Source organism: Lepus europaeus, chromosome 18, assembly GCF_033115175.1.
Source record: "Lepus europaeus isolate LE1 chromosome 18, mLepTim1.pri, whole genome shotgun sequence".
NCBI classification, from domain to species: Eukaryota; Metazoa; Chordata; class Mammalia; order Lagomorpha; family Leporidae; genus Lepus; species Lepus europaeus.
Genome location: NC_084844.1, coordinates 65,740,592 through 65,761,848, shown reverse-complemented (window position 1 = coordinate 65,761,848; position 21,257 = coordinate 65,740,592). Strand labels below are relative to the sequence as shown.

Genomic DNA, 21,257 nt, shown 5'->3' with positions numbered 1-21,257 from the left:
GCGGAGGCGCAGCGAGCGGAGCGCTGAGTTCAGGAACCTGCGGCGGGCACTGTCCAGGAGCCACCGCGCCACCGAGCCACCGCGCCACCGCGGCACCCAAGGGCAGGGGAAAGTTGTCCGCAACTCTGGCAGGAAGGGCTCGCCGTTCAGGGGCCAGCCCGAGATGTGCGGTGCTCCATGACCCAGTGCCGCACTGGCCCAGCGAGGAGTCCGAGGGCCCCTTTTGAGGATGCAGCGGCAGTGGCCTGTGGGTGATTATGTTTTACTCTTATTTTATTGATTCAGAATTTTATAATTTATCCTCCAATGCACCAGCTAATTGTAGATGGAAATAGTGAGTTTTCTTAATGTGCATGTTAACACTGTTCTTTTAAAATGAGACCTAGTTCCAAAAAATAGTCTTCACAGGAATATTGAAGACGTAGAGTGTCTAAAAATATTCACTCCAAACTTCTGCCATCTCACATAGACTTGTAGAGAAAATGAAATTATTCAAGTTTTACTTCTTATGATGGCAAACTTATCCATTAATTTACAAGTTCTTGTTTTCTTCATAAATTTAGAATAATTTCAAGGCCTGCTGAAAACTGACTTAAACTTGATTTACTTTGAAGCCCCACACATCTCACATTACAGACTGTGAAGGTAACTTGAAGAGCTATAAAAAAATTAACATCTAAGTCAACCATGTTTTGTTCATTTAGGAAGCTTATGAAATAAACTGGAATCAGCAATGATTGTTTATAGCCCTTGTCTCTTCCCTTGAGGAACATGTTTTGTTTTGTTTTTTGTTTTTTTCATACGATTTTTTCTTCATACTATTTCTTTTTTAAAAAAAAATTTTGACAGGCAGAGTTAGACAGTGAGAGAGAGACAGAGAGAAAGGTCTTCCTTTTTCCATTGTTTCAACCCCCCCCCCCCCAAATGGCCGCCATGGCTGGCACACTGAGCTGATCCGAAGCCAGGAGCCAGATGCTTCCTCCTGGTCTCCCATGCAGGTGCAGGGCCCAAGCACTTGGGCCATCCTCTCCTGCCTTCCAAGGCCACAGCAGAGAGCTGGACTGGAAGAGGAGCAACCAGGACAGAATCCAGCGCCCCAAACGGGACTAGAACCCAGGGTGCTGGCGCCACAGGTTGAGGATTAGCCAAGAGAGCCACAACGTTGGCCCATACTATTTCTTAAACACTTCTGCTTAGTGTAGGGTTAACTTTATGATCATTAAGTGAACTGAAAATAGATCTTTGTAAAAATTAAGAGTTGGAATAGGAGAGGGAGTAGGAAGAAGGATTGGAGAGTGGGCAGGACGGAGGGTAGGGTAGGATCTGTATATATGAAATATATGAAACTTGTGTAACTTAAATAAAATTTTTGTAAAAATGAACAGGCTGATTCTTGCTGTTACCCTCTTACCTCACATTTGACAGAGCCACATTCTGTGGTCAAAGTCAGTTGGAATGCGGTAGGGTGGATGCCAAACTGGTTGGAGTAGCTTTGATACATTATCTTAGATGAGCCATTTATAAATTTGACCTAGTGGCATAGGCCAGTTTAATAGCTGCTTCCATTATGACCCCAAGAGGACATAGCTGGTGGAAGGGAGGCAGAAACATTTCTTTGCTTCTGAGCAAGGAATCTGTGGTTGGGTTGGTGGTGGGGACTGAATCTCTGGGTAGTCTCCATTCTAAACACATGAATTATGAAGGGGTGGAGATGAGGGGTTGTGTAGGGAGGAGAGAAAAGGCTGTTTTATCCATCTCTGCTCCCTATTTGCCTGTTCTGTCACACCAACACGTCCCACCCAACTCAACTGTCAAATGCTTTCTGCATCTTTCTCTATTTCTGGAAATTACAGACACTTTCAAGAGATCTTGGGTTTGATGAAACCAGTAATTCTTTAGTCTACCCTCTTGGAGCATGTCTGAGGTCAAGAACATTCAAACAAAGTTGTTGAGAAATGATTAGGGCACACCCTGTGCTAAGTGCTGAAGAGACAAAGATGAAAAAGATAGAGCCCTCCACCGAGAAACCTCACAGTCTCTGGATATGAGCACCCAAAGACCTCATTTAGCAGGGGTGGGGAGCTTGTTTTCTGCCAAGGGCTATTTGAATATTTGAAGTATCATTTGTGAGACATACACAATTATCGACTTAAAAGTTAGCCTGCTACTACTGCTATTTATTGAAATTTGAGTCCCCAGCTGTGGATGCCTTGGCAGGGCCAGACCAAATGATTTTGTGGCCCTACATGATTGATGGGCTGGACATTCCCTGTCCCTGGTTTAGAGTTGAAGACTCTAGCAGGAGATCATATGAGATAGTGGAGATACTGGGAATGGAGTTCATATGTTTAGTTGAAGTCAGGAAAGGCTTCTTAGAGGAGGTGGCATTTACACAAACATACAAATAGGATTCTGGGAGATGAAAAGGGAAGTGATTGTGTTTTCGAGGGAGGACATAGCTAAAGCAAAGACATAAAAGTGTAAAGCGTCATAAAATAGTTTGTGTAGGGAATGGCAGATCCATAGTTTGACATGACTGGAGACATCACTGGTGAACAAAGATGGCAGGGGGTTGAAAGATTCAAGCATGTATTCTGCTGAGGGGTTTCACTAGTGTTCAAACTGTTCTATTTCTGAACCTAAGTAGTGGGTGCTTGGGAGTTCATTGTATCATTCTTTCATTTAGCAAATATTTGTTATGTGTACATGTGTACACACATTTACTTCTGTATTTACTTATACTTCTATGTATGTCATATTTCATAGCAAATTTTAAAAAATGAAATACACAATTACTAGAAGTGATAATTTTCTAGATTTCCAAGTTTCTTTAATAACTTTTGTTTCCTTGATCTGAGAAGCCCATTATAGGGGCTGGCGTTATAGTGTGTCAGGTTAAGCCACTGCCTGTAGCACCGGCATCCCATATGGTACCAGTTCAAATCACAGCTGCTCCACTTTCTTTTATTTTCTTTCTTTCTTTCTTTCCTTTTTTTAAAAAAGAGATTATTTATTTGAGAGGCAGAGTTACAGACAGAGAGATAGAGAGATAGAGACAGAGATCTTCCATCTGCTGCTTCACTCCCCTGGATGGCCACCAAGGCTAGGGCTAAGCCAGACTGAAACCAGGTTCCAGGACCTTCTTTTAGGTCTCCCACACGGGTGCAGGGGCCCAAGCACTTGGGCCATTTTCTACTGCTTTCCCAGCACATGAGTAGGGAGCTGGATTGAAAGTGGAACATCCAGGACTCAAACTGGTGCCCAAATAGTTGGCTGTGATGTATGCAAAGGCTTAACCTACTATGCCACAGCGCCATCCTGGCTTGCTCGCTCATGCTCACTCCCTCTCTCTCTAGCTCTGCCTTTTAAATAAATAAATAAATTTTTAAAAATACTATTATGGACCGGCACCATGGCTCAACAGGCTAATCCTCCTCCTTGTGGTGCCAGCACACTGGGTTCTAGCCCCGGTCAGGGCACTGGATTCTGTCCCGGTTGCCCCTCTTCCAGTCCAGCTCTCTGCTGTGGCCAAGGAGTGCAGTGGAGGATGGCCCAAGTGCTTGGGCCCTGCACCCCATGGGAGACCAGGAGGAAGCACCTGGCTCCTGCCATCGGATCAGCGTGGTACACGGGCCGCAGCGCGCCGGCCCCAGCGGCCATTGGAGGGTGAAGCAACTGCAAAGGAAGACCTTTCTCTTTGTCTCTCTCTCTCACTGTCCACTCTGCTTGTCAAAAAAAAAAAGCCTATTATGTATCTTCAGAGTAGAAGTTTCTGAATTTTTTACAACTAAAATTGTGCCATAAGAGTTACATGAATTACTTAGTAGCCACATGGATTATAGATGTTATAGTCGGGTTTCAGAGGAGGGGATGATGATCATTCAGGATTTCTCATTTTAGTTCATATCAGAGGAACACCTAGTTTTTGTAAGATGTTTGTTTAAATTACCACACAAAGCATTCATTTTTTGCAGGCATTCACAGTAGGATATCAAAAATGAACGAAGGCAGATTCCAAATCACCAAGCTGCTTGTGGTTCTAAAAGGGCTGCTAGGAAAGCAGGGACCTGTGCTGTATGAAAGGGAATGATGTACTCGTTTGTGGAAGTTTGGGGAGAAGAGAATTTTGTGCATGGGATTCTCTGAGTTCTGAGATGGGTCGGTTTCCTCTGTCAGTGAGGTGCGGTCAGTCTTGTTCCTGAAATGTCTCAGGCAACAGGAACAGCTGCTTTAGGTGTCCACACCCCAGCGTTCCTTGACTGGTAAAATGCAAGTTAGCAACACTTCCAGTGAGTCATCTTCATTCATCAGGGACATCTTCAGGGTTGTCATCGCGGTGGGACAGAAAAAGACTTCAAATCCCTCCATGTGCATGCAGCATGGGTGTAACCCCTGAGGAGGTTGGAAGGCTGTGCTCCGCTGACCCAGTACTGTTTGGTGCCCTGCTGTGCTGTGTACCAGTGCAAGCTGGTCCCCTGAACCTGCCTTTCCAGTGCCCTTCCCTTGACTGTCAGAATTACCTCATCTCTACCAGGCATCCTCAGTGACGTGTACTGTGGAAGGACAGATGGCTTTTATTTTCCTTGCAAACTATTATGCAACGTAAACCCGTGCTAGCATTATTTTCTCAGATTGCAACTATTATAAAATATAACTCAGCTCCATTTTGTCCTTACTTTCATTTCAAATCAAATAATTCATTTCGGTTGTCATAGATCTTTGGTATAGATTTTCACTTTATCTATTGTAAGCTTTTTTCTCACTTCTGCCTTTTGTGGTGTGTGTGTGTGTGTGTGTTGGCTTTAATCACACAACCTCAACTCCCAAACCCTTGTGTTTCCTTCTCTTACCAATTCCTATATCATCTTTTACTCTTTATTTGCTTATTGCTTCATGAATCTTTCTTCTCCAAGTCTGACTCATGTCCCATGTCAACCATGCTTTGTGGCCCTAAACTGCGGTATGGCCCCAGGGAAACTCCTGAGCTAAGCCTGTAGAATTTGCTTTGCTACCTTTTATCCCAGTTTTCTTATCTCTTTTCCTCTCTTCCTCTCCCCAGCCTGGCCCAGCAGCCCCTGGATGACAGCCAGGGCCTCCTAGGAGGGGGAGCAGCTCCCCGAAGAGCCTGGGGAGGGGGTTGGGTGGTGCACTCCCATAATCAAGGTGCAATCAGCACTAATCAGCGCATTCTTGAAATACACCCAACTGGATGGGGAAGCAGGTGAATGCGGCCGGCTTGCTCAGTGGCAATCAGAGGCGGTGACTTTGGATCTGTGGCAACAATAGCTCTTTGTCTGCATGCCAGGGGACTTTGCTGTGCTCTGCTGAGCCCACCACTGATGGGAAACAGAAACACCCCCTTGGGCCTACAGCTGCCCCGGCTGGGGGCAGGGGCTGTGCAGGCACCAGGTTCAGCTGCCTGCAGGGTGAGGTCCATGCACTCCAGCACCACTACTGAGCACCTACTGTGCACTGGGTGCACCTGACGCTACCTTGGGGGGAGGTGGGCTATGTTCTGTAGTGACTGGAGGAGGGGCTCCCTGTAGGTTGCTTGGCTGAGAAGTGGCTGATCTGAGGCAGCAGCCCCATCTGTCACTCCCAGCTGTGTCTGTTGCTTTAAGGGCTGGAGGTCTGTTGAGACACTGTCCCAGGTCATTGTAAACCTACACCTCCAGGACCCTCCTAGACCTTGCAAAAATAGGGCTTACCAATCCCGAGTGGCAGAGGGGGCCCAGCAAGGCTGCAGAGGGTGGTGAGTGGCGTTGCCCTAGGTCACGGCAGAGTAGTGACGTCACTGAGCCCTGAGCTTCCTCAAAGGCCCATCCCTGCATCCATGCCTTCCCGCCAGGGTCCTTCTGAGTGAGGCTGGGTACTTGGAGATTCCCTGGGCCAGGTGCTATGGGGTGCAGGAGGGCCAGCCTTGCTCCCCCTTCTGTGGGGGGGCACCCCCAATCTCCCCCAGGGTGGTAGCACTCAGGCCCCCACAGGTGAGGCTGGGAGTGCTCTGGCTGTAGCCACCCAGCTATGATGAGAAGTCACAGGGCTGGTGGGGAGGGAGCTGCACGGGAGGTGGCAGGGTGGGAGGGTGGGGAGGGGGGACCATGCTGCAGGCCAGTGACAGTGGAAGGTTGAAGGTCGGCGCAGCAGCTGGGGATGGAGGGAGGGGTGAGCCTGAGGGTCACAGGAGGTGGAGGAGTGCGGCTCAGGGCTCAGGAGCGAGGGGTGGGTGGTGACATGGTTCCTACCTGGGCCGCCCAGGCCCGCACACCACTTGTCTTCCGGGCCCCCTTCCAGACCCCCACAGCTGGGGTGAGCCTTCCCCTTGCTCCCAGGTGACAAGAGCCCCCTGCCAGGCTCCCAGCTGCCAATCAAGCCCCATGCAGCCACTGGAAGGGCTCCATTAAGAGATCAGCACATGTCCCTCTCTGCCCCCACCCACATCAATGGCTGCAAAAGCCCCGAGGCCCCCCTGACCTCATCACCGCCGTCACTGTCATATCGCCTTCTGCCACTTACCCTGGTTCATATTGCTCTGGCCTTCTGGCCTCCTAGCTGAGCCGTGAGCACTGCAGAGATGCTTCTGCCCCAGGGCCTTTGCACATGCTGCTCCGGCACCTGCAGCCACAGGTTCCCTCCCTCACCTGCCCAGCGATACCTTCCCCACCCAGCCCATCTGAGGTCCCAGCTGCGCCCTCTCCGCCACCTTTTCCGGGCTCTCCCCCTCTCCCCCTGCTTTATTTTAGTCACATCATTTTACCGTCATCTGCCATCCTCAAAGCCGGCATTGTCTTGTCTCCTTTCACTCAGCACCAGCTGCTTCGGTGTCCAGTCATGACGTGGTTGGACAGCGGTGGTGGGGGTCCCAGGAGAGGAACTTGGTGGGAGAGACTGAGTTTGAGTCATGATGGCCAAAACCACAGGGCCATCCAGGTGGCAGCCAGGGGGGCAGGTGCCCGTCTTGGTTTTCTCATCTGTCCACTGGGCTGAGCATCCCAGCTCCCAGGGGCATGGGGCACCGGCTGATGGGCATAGCAGCTCAGGGAGGCAAGCACTCCACCACACTCAGCCATGGCAATGGTGTGGGGCAGCTCCTACTGCCTCCTACCCCTCCCCCAGCCTACCACAGGAGAACTGCGTCCCCCTCCTGCCATGCCTAGGTTGTTGCCAGGGGCCAGGAGAGTTTTTTTGCAAAATAGCTTCCAGGGCTCTGCTTTGGGGATTGGGAGCCCCAGAGGTGTCCTTTGTTGAGAAAACAACTCTGTGACACTGAGAAAAGTGCAGAAAACCAGAGCGAGCTGAAATCTCCCCAGACCAATGTCACTCCCTGACTGTTAGTTGTCGGAAATGCAATCAACTCTTCAGGAAGGCATCAATTCATATTCAGTAAAATGACTGATTCAGCCATAGATAAATGTTGATAGGGACATGAAGAGCATGGAGCCTTCATAAACTTCCAGTAAAACAGTGCAGCCACTATGGACAGTAATTCGGCAGTTTCTCAGCATGTTCTACATGGGACTGTTTATTGACTCAGCAGTTTGTCTCCCAGGTATGCCACTAAAAGATACAAAATCCACATGCCCATACAGGCTCCCTGCAGTGGTATTCATGAAAGCCAAATATGAAAGCAACTCAAATACTAATATGTGAGAAAAACAGTGTGCAGTATATCTTTTATAATGGCATAGAATTTGGCAATAAAAATTAATTAAGAAATGAAAGACCACAAAAATAGTGAAAGTCAAAATAATTCTTTTTTAAAAAAAGAGAAGAATTAGTAGCAAAACCCCACACATCGTAGCATCTACAAAAATGGGAAAAAACTGAGTTTGGAGCTTATAGTGATGTTTCCAGCTGACTTGGATGAGAAAGCAATAAAGGACTGCTCAAAGGGAGATCTGAAAACTCTGAATGTGGTGAGAACCATAAATAATAAACACACAAGTAACAGAATGAGTATATGCCTTCAAAAGATTTGTCCTTAAGATAAAGAGTCAAAGCATAGAAAAAATTGAATATAAGAAAATAAAAAAGTGTAGCTTTAAGGTTTATTTTAGAGGTATACCTGTATGCCTATTGGTGTATGTGAATTATATACAGGGCAAATCTAAGACTATTTCTTAAAGATTTATTTATTTATTTGAAAGCCAGAGTTACACAGAGAGAGGACAGGCAGAGAGAAGCAGAGATCCTCCACCAGCTGGTTCACTTCACAATTGGCCACAATAGGAGGAGCTGTGTTGATTCAAAGCCAGGGGCCAGGAACTAGCAGCTTCTTCCTGGTCCCCATGCAGGTGCAGGGGCTCAGGGACTTGGGCCATCCCCTACTGGTTTCCCAGGCCATAGCAGAGAGCTGGATCAGAAGTGGAGCATCTGGGACTCAAACCGGTGTCCATATGGGAAGCTGTGGTGCAGGCATTAGCTTTACCTACCACACCGCAGGCTCCAATCTAAGAATTTTTTTTTTTTTACCATGCTATCTGCTGCCCTGCCCCACCCAGTATTTTACTTCCAATTCTTTTAAAATTATCAATATGACTAATCAAATCTCTGTGAATCATTGACTTATATTCTGAGTAATTATGGAGATTGACAATAATTATGATGCAATTTTGTTTTAGAGCCAGAGTGAAGAATTTAGAACACTGTGAGAATGGCAATGAATTCAGAGTAGTGTTTTTTACACTACTTGGCTATTAAAAATAAAGCTTAAGCAAATATTTCTTCTAAAGTGTTTTTAGTGAGTATTAGAAATCCTGATTCAGACCTGTTGCTAGTTAAATATGTTCACTGTCCCACCTTGGAGAAATGAAATGTGTACATTATACTCCCATGCAAAGTTGGTTAGTAGACTCTGTAATGCCCTTCCAAAAGCTTATTGACAGCATTTTGCCTTCATTTGGGAAATTAATGAAAGTGAAAGATACTTACATATGTGTGGATTACCCATGAGAACAGCTCTAAACTTCACTATCTGAAACCTCAATGATCAGAGTTGTCTTCATTTTGACTGTTTTGCCTTGGATTTCTTTCCCTTTTACTAGGATAAATGTCTTTTCCAATGAGGGCTGGGTTAGATTAGCACTTTTCTACAAAAGATTCCAGATTTCTAAGTGTTTATTAAGGTAGTTATGGGGTCTGTGTGCTTGGGTCACAATTTGAAAGAACACAATTGATATAGGGCATGTAACTAAACTGTTAACATTATTGTCATTAGCAGTATTGCTAAGTATTTTCTTTTTGTCTTATTGTTCCTCATTTTATTCTTGGCTTTTGATGTTTTCAAAATTTACAGCAGAAAACCATAAAAAACTATGGACTGTTGCATTTGAAGGTTTATGTATTTATTTTAAATTTCATGCTTGTAAACAGTGCTGGTATTTCTTTTGCTTTGTTTTTAAGTACAATTGAATTTCACAATGAAGTGACAGCTGGCAATGCATGTACCTCAGCATAGACAGGCAATCTAAACAGTAAAGTTGGGTACTCTGGGTTTATTGCTATACAGTGCCAAGTCCCTTTGAAAGAATTGATGACAAACATCTTTAGCTTCCAGTCAGTGAAATTTCTGTCTTAAAAGTCCAAAATTTTGAGGCCAGCACAGTGTCTTTGTGGGTAAAGTTGCTGCTTGTAGTGCTGGCATCCCATATAAATCCTGGGTTGAGTTCCAGATGCTCCACCTCTGATCCAGCTCCCTCTAATGCACCTGGGGAAGCAGTGGAAGGTTGCTCAAGCACTTGGTCCCTGTACCCACAAGGGAAACCCAAAAGCTGCTGGATTCTGGCTTCAGATTTGCTCATTCCCAGCTATTGTGGCCATTTTTAGGAGTGAACCAGCAGATAGAAGATCTCCCTCTCTCACCATCTGTAACTTTGCCTTTCAAGTAAATACATAAATCTTTGAAAAATGAAATAGTCCAGAATTTAACAACTGCAAATGTACTGTTTTATTTCTTTTTAATCATAACGTACGACCTTAAAACAAGTCAGACAAGACTCACTTTCTATATGGATGGTACAAAAACAACAAGGGATTCAGAGGAGATTGCTTAGCATATATAAACTAGGGCACATTGAGAAGATTTTAGAACATGGAATTGAAAGATAAGCATTTCTGCAAACATATTTAAATCTATGCATAGTTTTCTCATAGTACATTTTTCTATCAACATTTAAGACTCATCAGATTGCATCATGAAAACACAGTATTACTTTTTTCCAATATAAGAGCATTATATCAACATCACAGTCATCTGATTTCATGAATATTTATTGTAGTTCAGCCATGCATTTCTTTACAACTTAATGAGCAATAATTACTTCATTTTTTCCACAGGTCAGACATGTCCAAGAAACAAAGGAGGCCAAATGACTGGGTCATTTCTTTGCTCATTATTAAAAGCGATTAAGGAAACATAAGTAAAAGTCACACAAATAATCTACTTCAGGAATTAAAACAGAATCGTTCTTTTGTAGAAACTATAGTCTTTACCAACCTACTTAGAGAAATGTGTGAAATTCTTGAGTAAAATTCTGACTACCTAGATCAAAATCTACCATCTTTTGAAAATCAAATTTCCAAAACACAAATATAACATAAAATAGCAAAACTTATACATAGACCAGGTACGTTAAATCACATTTTGAAAACTGAAACCAAGAAAAAAAGCTAAACAATCAAAATTTCAGGCCCATGCTTACAGGTATATTTCAAACTTCTAAGGAAGAAAAAGGAAACCTGTTTCCCAAACCTATGCAAATGGAAATAAGCAGAGAATATTTTTAATTTCTTTCGGAAAATCAGCATTGCGTCGATGATGATGCAAGTGTACCAGGAATAATTGAAATAATTCTTAAAAGTATACCTTTCATAAACAGATACAAATATTCTAAGCAAAGTATTATTATTTTTTAATTTTAATTTAAAATTTATTTGAGAAATGCAGAGACACCCCACCACCACCCTTCCCACCTGCTGGTCCAGGCCCCCACCACCCCTCCCACCTACTGGTCCGGGCCCCCAAATGCCCAAAACGGACGCCCTATCCCCTGAGGGCGGGGCGGGGCGGGGCCGTCTGCTCTGGTCGCTCAATCCCGGGAGGGTGGGGCGGGGCCGCCTGTTCCGGCCACACCTGACCCCGCCCTCACCTCCCCCACCCAGGCAGGTGCTCCGCGACTACAACTGCCTGCAGAAGCTGCTGCAGCACCTGACCTCACTCAGCCTGACCATCGTGAGCAACGCGTGCGGCACGCTCTGGAACCTGTCGACCCGCTGCGCGCAGGACCAGGAGCTGCTGTGGGACCTGAGCGCCGTGGGCATGCTGCGCAACCTGGTGCACTCCAGGCACAAGATGATCGCCATGGGCAGCGCCACGGCCCTGCGCAACCTGCTGGCCCACCGGCCCGCCAAACATCAGGCGGCCGCCACGGCCGTGTCCCCCAGCACCTGCGTGCCCAGCCTCTACGTGTGCAAGCAGCAGGCGCCGGAGGCGGAGCTCGACGCCCAACATCTGGCGCAGGCGCTCAACCACCCGGAGAAGCAGGCCCTGCCCGGGGCCAGGCGGCAGTCAAGAAGCCGCTGCCGCCCCTGCCGCACCTGGACGGGCTGGCGGGGGACTACACCTCCGACTCGGTCTGCTTCGACGACGACGACGCGCCGTCCCTAGCCACCGCCACCGCCGAGCCCACCAGCCCGGCCGTGCTCTCCCTCTTCCTGGGCAGCCCCTTCCCGCAGGGCCAGGCGCTGGCCAGCACCCCGCCAGCCCCCCGCGGCGAGGCTGCCTTGGCGGCCAAAGCCAAGCTGGCGCTGGCAATGGCGCGGATCCACTGTCTGGTGGAGGACATCTTGGCCTTGCACACCTTGTCTGATGACAGCTTCAGCCTCAGCTCCAGGGACCACGGGCAGGAGGCGCCGAGGGAGGGCCAGGCGCAGTCCTGCTCGCCCTGGGGCGGCCCCAAGGGTGGCCGGCAGGAAGCAGGGGGCTGGGTGCACGCCCTGCTCTGGCTCAAGGCGGCCCATGCCAGCCTGTCCAACGACAGCCTCAACAGCGGCAGCACCAACGATGGCTACTGCCCGCGGGAAAACAAGCGGCCCTGCCCGCTGGCCGCGCTGGCCGAGCACCGTGAGGAGCTCCTGGGTGGGCAGCCGCGGCCCGCTCGGCGCTCGGCCCGATCTCGACCTGAGGGGCAGCCAGGCCTAGGGCCCACCCGGGACGCCGCCGGCGCCGACGCCCGCGTGGGCACCATCAAGCTGTCGCCCACCTATCAGCCCGTGCTGCCGCTGGAGTCCGCGGGCAGGGCAGGCGCACCCCGCGGCCCGGAAGCAGGCCTGGCTGCTGGCAGAGGGCCTGAGCCAGGTGCCCGAGAAGCTGGGGGCCGCCAGGCCGGCCGCGGCCAGCAGGGCGCTGCAGAGGCTGGTGGCGCAGTAGGGGCCCCTCTCGCTGTCCCGCTGCAGCTCGCTGTCCTTGGTCGGACGCCCGGGCCCCAGAGAGGCCAGAGACCTGGACAGCGACTCCTCCCTCCAGGGCCTGGAGGAGGCCGGCCCCGAAGAGGCGGAGATTGACGGGGCGTGGCGTGGGCCGGGGGCCGCCTCCCTACCCGTCGCCATCCCGGCGCCCCAGCAGGGCCGAGGTCTGGGCCTGGGCGTGGAGGACGTCACGCCGTCCAACTCTTCTGAGAACTGTGTGCAGGAGATACCGCTGGTGCTGAGCCGCTGCAGCTCCGTGAGCTCCCTGGGCAGCTTCCAGAGCCTGTCCATCGCCAGCTTCATCCCCAGCGGCCCTTGAAGTGGGCTGGGCAGCGGCACAGTGAGCCCCAGCGAGCTGCCCGACAGTCCCGGGCAGACCATGCTGCCCAGCCGCAGCAAGACGCCGCAGGCCGCGCGGCCCGGCCAGCCCGAGAGCAGCCAGTTCAGCCTGCGGTGGGAGAGCTACGTGAAGCGCTTCCTGGACATCGTCCACTGCCGCGAGCGCTGCCGCCTGCCATCCGAGCTGGACGCTGGCAGCGTCCGCTTCACCGTGGAGAAGCCGGACGAGAACTTCTCCTGCGCCTCCAGCCTCAGCCCGCTCGCCCTGCAGGAGCACTAGGTGCAGCAGGACATGGAGCTGCGGCTGCTGCCGCCCTCCTGCCCAGACTGCGGCGTCTGTGGTGGTGGCAGTGGTGCTGGGCAACGCTGGTGAGAAGAAGCCGCCAGACGCCAAGAGGGGCCGGCGCCCGCAGGCTCCGGGACCCGCATGGCCGCGGACCAGGAGCTGGAGCTGCTGCGCGAGTGCCTGGGGGCGGTCGTACCGGCGCGGCTCCGCAAGGTGGCCTTGGCGCAGGTGCCCGGCCGCAGGGCGCTGCCCGTCCGGGTCTACATGCTGGTGCCCGCCCCGGCCCGGGAGGACGACTCGTGCACTGACTAGGCCAAGGGCACGCTGGTCAACTTCTCCAGCGCCCCGCCACTCAGCCACTAGACTGCAAGGACCCCCCCAAGGAGCAGCCCCGGGGCCCGCAGGACAGGGGCCGGCCCCGCGCCCCTGGGGGCCCCCAGAAGCCAGGCGCTGCTCAGAAGGTAGTGGCGGACAGTGATCTACGTGCCCAGCCCGGCCACCCGGCCCCACCCCAAAGCTGTCCCTGGCCCCCGCGCCACACCGAGGTAGGCGGCGGAGACCCCCAGCTCGGCACAGCCAGCAGCCGCAGGCAAGGCGCCAGCGCCCGGGAAGCAGAGCTCTCTGAGCCTGCACAGGCCAGGCAAGATCTCCGAGCTGGCGGCGGTGAGCCACCCCCGCCCCCAGGAGCGCCACGTCCCCCTGCTCCTCTGTCCAACACCCCTTCTTCAAGCTCCTCCCAGACCTCGCCCGCCTCTCAGCCTCTGCCCAGGAAGTCGCCCCCGCCACCCCAGCTGCAGGGTCTCTGCCCGGCCCGGCAGCCCCGCGCGTGCCAAGCACAAGACCTAGAAGTCGCCTGTCCAGATCCCGTTCAAGCAGAGGCCGGCCAAGCGCGGGGCGCCGCCGCTGGCCAGACCTGCCCCAGAGCCGAGCCCCAGAGGCCGCGAGGGGGTGGCGGGGGCGCGTGGGGCCGACTGGGCCTGGTGCGTGGGGCCTCCGCCCGCTCCAGCGGCAGCGAGTCCTCGGACCGCTCAACTGACCTTCATCAAGAAGTCGCCTGGCTTACTGCCTTGCCGGCGCATGGAGCTGTCCTCCACCGCCGCCTCCGTCGCCTCCGCCTCCACCTCCCAGGGCGCGTCGCCCCGCCGCGGACGGCCGGCGCTCCCCGCCATCTTCCTCTGTTCTTTGCGCTGCGACGAGCTGAGGGCGGCCCCCTGGCAGCAGCCGACCCGGCCAGGGTCCGGTCCCGGCCCCAGCACGTGCGCGCTCCGGCGCAGCAGCTCCAAGAGCCCGTCTCGCCTTCCAGTGCGCACGCCCCCCGCGCTACCCCTCTTCAAGCGCTACTCCTCCCAGCCCCACATCAGCATGGCCCAGCCACTGCCCAGGGTGGTCGCGCCAGGCACGATGTGGCGGCGCATCCGGGATGAGGCGTCGCGCACATCCCGCGCAGCACCCTGCCCTCCTCGGCCCTGCTGCTCCGGGGCCACCCGCCGCCGCGGAAGACCTGGGACGCCGCAGTGCAGATGGAAGAGGTGGCCCAGCCCAAGACCAACGCAAGCACGTCCCCGAGCCTGGGGAACCCGGAGCAGCCCCCGCCCCAACCAGCGCCCCGGCCGCCCTCCTGGGCAACGAAGTGGATGAGCCGGTCCCGGCCAAGGGCCCTGCCCCCGCGCCCTTTGCCCAAGAGGGCTTGGGTATCGCCTTGGGGGGCTTCCCTGCCAGCCTGTAGGGCCACTGAGGATCAGCGGCCACTTGGCAGCCTTCCCTCCACCCACCCTCCTGTTCCTCACGCCGCCCTGCAGCATCTGTCCCATGTGTACATAGCGCGGCACCCGCCAGCACCCCATGTAAAGCCGCCGGCTGGCGGAAGGACCACATCCCCTGCATCAGTGTTGCACAACTTTAAAAAACAGAGCTGTCCAGTTGCCTCTGCTGCATGAGTGGGGCAGATGCGGGCCTCCCACACCGGCCACGAGCAGGGAGGCCAGCGGTCCCCACTGGCCCAGGAAGACTGTCCCACTGGGACGTCTCTGTCCAGCTCCGTCCTTGGCTGTAGCCCAGACTCTGTCAGGTCCGACAGTGCCTAGTGGGCTGGGGAGTCTCTGCCCCGGCTGAGAGGCTGTGGCTGGGGTCTCTGAAGCTCAGGCAGCGGAAGAGAAACTCCTGTGGCCCTGGGGCTCAGTCCTGCCCCCCAGGATGCAGGGACATCTTCCCAGGGACAGAGGCCCTGCCAGCCCATGGACGCTCGGCTGTCCCCCACATCAGCCTCTCCCGCAGTGATGAAGGGGAGGCTCCTGCCCAGGAGTGGCAGCATGAGGCCTGCGGGGCCCCGCCAGGGCTGCCGGCTCCTCCTCTCAGCCAGGGAGTGGTGCGCTGATCCAGCGCCAGGCAAGGGAGCAGAGTGGCCCCGTGAGATGGGCAGAGTCCGCTGGGGGGAGGTGGTCTCAGGCGCCCATACAGGGTCCAGCCTGTGCCGGGGGCGGGGAAGGGCACAGGTCAGCCAGAGGAGGTAGCGGCAGAGGCGTCGGGCAGCATTGAGCGCATCACGTGGCCAACGTCCACTTCCAGCTTGGCGCCGGCTCACTGCAGGCCCTGGCACTGCTGCCTCAGCCCCTCACCTGCCCGCTGCAGCCATACGTTGGCGGTCACTTAGGCCTGGCTCTGCTGGTACAGCCGCTCCCTCTGGGCCTCGGGGTCCTCACTCCTCCTGGGGTCTCCTGGGGGGTCTGGGACAGCATGAGGGAGCATCAGTCACAAGGGAGCCCCCAAGACCAGAGCCACCCAGCAGGAGGGAGCCAAGCCTGGGGACGCAGGCACCTGCATACCCCACCCCTGCACAGCACAAGCCCACCCCGGTGGCCTAGGTGCCCCACAGTCACTCTCGGGGGCCCACGCGTGACCTGGCATCTCACACGCCAGCCAGCCGAAACATACCAGTCTCAATAGCGGGGTCCCTGCCGCCCACCCAGAGCTCTAGGTCCCCAGATCCCCGTCTCGCACATTGTTCTAGAAATGCTCTCCTCCACAATGATGGAAACAGCAGGGCCCACACCAAGGCCACCGGCAGCTGCTCTCCCTGGCAGCCTGCAGGAAGCCGGATGGGACACAGAGCAGCCCGGATCACAGGCGGCGGCTTTGCCCACCACACGACAGCCATGGCCCCTCTAAGAGCCCCGTCCCCAAGGAGGGCCAGGGCCAAGGGAGGCCCGAGAGATGGACAGGGCCCACTGGGGGTGGGGAGCTGGCTCTGGGTACCTACATAGCCCAGCTGGCACCCAGGCCTGGAAGAAGGGGCCCAGGTCAGCCCGAGGCAGTGGAATGCAATTTGTTTTTTTGCCAAATGGGCTGTGGCACTTCCTAGGCAGATGCACCTGGAGCGATACTGCATGGAGGGTTGAGGGGAAGCGTGGCTGTGACCCTCAGAAGCAGCAATGGGATGGCAGTGTGCTGACACACATGGTCCACAATCCCCACACACACATGTGGTCCACGACCTCCCATGCAGTCTAGGGCCAGAACAGCAGCAGGAAGCAGGCAGCCTGGTGCCACCTGGTCAGCGAACACATTTTGCTGAAATGAGGGAGTGGGTCCACTCCTGTGGCATTACAGCCACCAGCTCCTCCCTGGCCAAGGCTGGGAACCTGGCCTCGAACCCTGGCCTGATGCCTGCTCACTACAGGTGACTCGCAACAGACAAAAGGCAGCCGGTGACTGAAAGGCTGCTCAGCACAGGCTCTGCCAGGCGCCCTGTCCCACAGGACCTCCAGCTGATGGCAGCAGTCTGTGGCGATGCCAAGAAGCCCTGAGTCACACAGAGCCTGGCACGGAATGTGGTAGTATGGCTGGGGTTGTTTAATTCATCTGACAGTAGAGATAGAGATAGAGATAGAGATAGAGATAGAGATAGAGATAGAGATAGAGATAGAGATAGAGATAGAGCGAGAGAGAGAGAGAGAGAGAGGGAAGAGGAAGGAAGGGAGGGAGGAAGGGAGAGATGGAGGGAGGGAGGGAGGGAGAGATCCTCTATTTGTGGTTCACTCCCCAAATGGCCACATCAGCCGGGGCTGAGCCAGGCCAGAGCCAGGTGCTCCCTCTGGATCCTACGCGGGCACAGGGCCCCAGTATAACTTAATTCTAAAAAGTAGGCTCCTGGGGCCAGCACTGTAGCGTAGCAGTAAATCTGCCGCCTGTGACTCTGGCATCCCATAGGGGCGCCAGTTTGAGTCCCGGCTGCTCTACTTCTGATCCAGCTCTTTGCTGTGCCCTGGGAGAGCAGTGGAGGATGCCCCACGTGCTTGGGCCCCTGCATCTGCGTGGGAGACCCAGATGGAGCTCCTGGCTCCTGGTCAGCCCAGCTCTGGCCGCTGCAGTCATTTGGGGAGTAAACCAGCGGACGGATCTCCCTCTGTCTCTGATGTCTTTTTGAAAAAATAAAGAGAAAGAAGAGTAGGTTCCCATAGAATCCTCAGGCCTTGGTCCAAGGGGCCTGTCCAGGGAGGGTGGGTGCGGCATTCTAGGTCCGTCTGGGCCCAGGGCTCAGTATAGCTGAGCACCTCACAGAGACCACAGAATCCACCCCGATCCTGCATGCGGAACCCTGTCCTTGCACACCCCACTTAGCTCCACCCCGGCCAGGCCGGAGACCCCTGCGACCCCCACCATGGCCCCTGTCCCACGGCATGCTCCCCCTCCGTTAATGGGGCCAACGCCTTCCTCAGCCCCATGCCCATGCAGCATGGGACACATGGTCCTGCCCCAGCCACCATTCCTGGGGCCTCGGGGCCGCCTCCTGCCCTGCCCCGGCCTGAGCCCCCTACCTTCCGGGGCCAGCGCGGTGAAGACAAGGTCTTGGCCCGTGCTCCATGCACGTCCTCCAGGAACTGCTCCACTGTGGGCGGCACTGGGCTCATGGGCAGCACCACGAACTTCTTAGCCTTGGATCTCATGCCTGCAGGTGGCAGGTGAGGCCGTCACAAGGCGTGTCCCCATCGCGGCCACTGCCCGGTGAGGCCGTGCGCATCTGGGGAGCCCGCCTTGCCCTGACCGCAAGGGGTCGTGGGGAGCCAGGCTGCGACCCTGCCTGGGCCTCCTGGTCCCGGCGAACCACAGTAGCCAGCCCACGATTCATGGGGACCACAAAGTATTATTATAATAAATGAAATGATATAGGGAAACATAATAGATCGATCACAAGCAAGAGATAAAAAATACAAGAGTTGTCAAGATTCCCAAAACAGCCATCCAAATAGGTGAAAAATGCAAAAAGACAATCATGTGACTGTTTAGATTACATGTTGAAAATATTTAATAAAATTCAGCCTCTAATGAAAAAAAACTTACTCTAAGTGAAAACAAACAGAAAGTACCTTCTTCAATCTGATCAAGATTAAAAGAAAGTTACAAAAACCAACACAACTAATACAGAATCATTGAAAGCTTTTCCCTGGATGTAAGCCTACACCCAGATGCCACCACTATTTCTTTTCAACTTTCTGTTGTAAGGGTAATCAGGGAAATAAAATGGCAAAAAATGTGTAAAGTTCAATTTATAAAGAATGAAATTGTGTATATATATATATATATATACATACACACACAAAGAATTATATAGGATGACACATAAGTAGCTAGATAATTTATAAAATCTATTAATAAATACAACTGATACATAAATTTAACAATATTGCTGGAAAGATTAATGCATAAAATCCACTAATTACTAAGTACCAGCAAGAAACAAACAGAAAATAATATTAAAGGGCAAGAGGCAGACTAGAAAACAAATATCTAGGAGAGATGAAAAAAAGAATTGAATTTGTAATATCTGTAAACATTCTTAATATTAAAAACCCCACATAGAAATGAGTCAGCAATATGAAGAAAACGAAAAAGACCAAAGCCAATAAATAGCCAATAGTCTCTTAACTCACCCTAAGCAGGTTACTGCAGCCTCCAGGTGGGATTCTCCCAGGTAGACCTGTGGGGAGGCAGGAGGGTCCCAGCAGGTGGCAGGATCCCACTGGTGAAAGGGTGCAGCCCTGGAGGAGGCCCTTGGTACCTGAATCCAGGCCTCATCTCTCTACCATGTGGAGTGGCCTGGAGTACACATCCCTGCTTTAAAGATGCTGATTTGTTGTGACTTCTGGGTCCTGTGTGCTGACGGCTATGTGAGCTGTCCAATCAGGCATGGTGACATCACTGCCACATAATCACATTGGATTGTGACACCATAGAGTTCCAAATTCCTGGAGGAGAGAGGTCCAAGGAGGGGTCTCTGCCGCTGGGAGACTCAGGAGCTAGTGCGGCATCTGCTGTTCTCTGACCTTTTCCACCACAACACAGCCCATCTTGGACACCTGGGAATGGTAAGTGTGTGGGGCCAGGTGTCCAGAGTGGGGGAAGGGGAAGCTGGTGGTACCTGATCGCAGGATGCGGGGCTCCCAGAGGGCATCTCTGGAACCTTGGGCCAGCTCAGTTTAATGGCTGGGGGGGCTCTCACAGGACACATCAAGACTGGTGACCCCTGCCGCTTGGAGCATATGGCCAAACACAAAAAACTCATGAGGATTGAAGTAAAGCTACCACCTGCACTGCCAGCATCCCATATGGGCACAGGTTTAAGTCCCAGCTGCTCCACTTCCAATCCAGCTCTCTGCTGTGGCCTGGGAAAGCAGAAGATGGTCAAAATCCTTGGGCCCCTGCACCCATGTAGGAAGACCTGGAGGAAGCTACTGGCTCCTGGCCTCAGATTGGTGCAGCTCTGGCCATTGCAGCCAATTGGGGAATGAACCAGCAGATGGAAGACCTCTCTCTCTCTCTCTCTCTCGCTCTTGCTCTCGCTCTCTCGCTCTCTCTGCCTCTCCTCTCTGTATGTAACTGTGATTTTCAAATAAATAAATAAATCTTAAAAAAAAAGTTCCATTAACCTGAAGGTCATGTGAGAAACAGGAGACCCTGGGACTCCACTGGACACACCCTGGTCCTTGAGCCCATCTCCTTGAAATAAGCACTGGTGCTAAACAAATAAAATAAATAAATAAATAACTGTTATCAAAATTTGCTTTCTGTATTCCTTTCCATGCTGAAGAACTTCAAAATTAAATGACATGATACAAGAAATTGTTTAGAATTCAAGAGCTTTATTAATATAAGTTTGTTATAAATGAGAATACAGTATATGCTTTCAATACATAGGGAGGGGCCAGCACTGTGGCATAGCAGGTAAAGCTGCCAACTGCAGTGCCGGCATCCCATATGGGTGCCGGTTCAAGTCCCAGCTGCTCCCCTTCCAATCCAGTTCTCTGCTATGGCCTGGGAAGGCAGTAGAAAATGGCTCAGGTGCTTGGACCTCTGTACCCACATGGGAGACCTGGAAGAAGCTCTTGGCTTCGGATCAGTGCAGCTCTGGCCATTATGGCCATCTGGGGAGAGAACCAGTGGATTGGAAGACCTCTCTCTGTAACTCTGCCTTTCAAATAAATAAAGATTTTAAAAAATACATAGGGAAAAATACATTTTTGGAATAATGATTCCCAAGAAAAACACTTGTGAAAAAGGTTTCTTTTTCCAAACATGGAAACATCATGACTTCAGAGAAAATATCTATAGACTCAAAATGATTGCATTGGGAGTTATGACTATTGATTATAAAAGGAATTTTATCAAAGTACAGAATTTAAAGGGAGGGCACATGTTCAAGGTCCAACACAGAAGAGAGGTGGGGAGCTATAGGAAGTTCAGCAGGCTAAGGTCTATAGTGGCCTTATGCAATGGGGATGTTTATAAGGGGGAAAGGAGACTGCAAAAGTCACTTTAAATATGTTTATAAGCAAAAGTCTTTATCCCATATCATGTGAAAAGAAGAAATGTGACCAACTGGCAATTTTTCAGGAAACCTGATCTTGAGTTAAGGGAGATTAGTGATATTTTTTCCCTGATGAGAAAATGAAATGTTCAGAAAATTCTGAAAAACTCTTTAAAAAAAAGAGATTTATTCCTTTATTTGAAAGGCAGAGTTAGAGGGGAGAGAGCAAAAAGAGGAGGAAGAAGGGGAGATAAAGAGCAAGAGAGAGAGAGAAGCAACAACCTCCATCCACTTGTTCACTCCCCAAATGGCTGCAACAGCCGGGACTGGGCCAGGCCAAAGCCAGTAGCCAGCAGCTTCTTCTGG

At 52.3% G+C, this 21,257-nt stretch overlaps 1 pseudogene; it reads left to right on the top strand.

Annotated features, from left to right (window-relative positions):
* Positions 1 to 11,023: 11,023 nt before the first annotated feature.
* On the top strand, positions 11,024 to 14,856 carry LOC133746922 (adenomatous polyposis coli protein 2-like; annotated as a pseudogene).
* Positions 14,857 to 21,257: the final 6,401 nt, after the last annotated feature.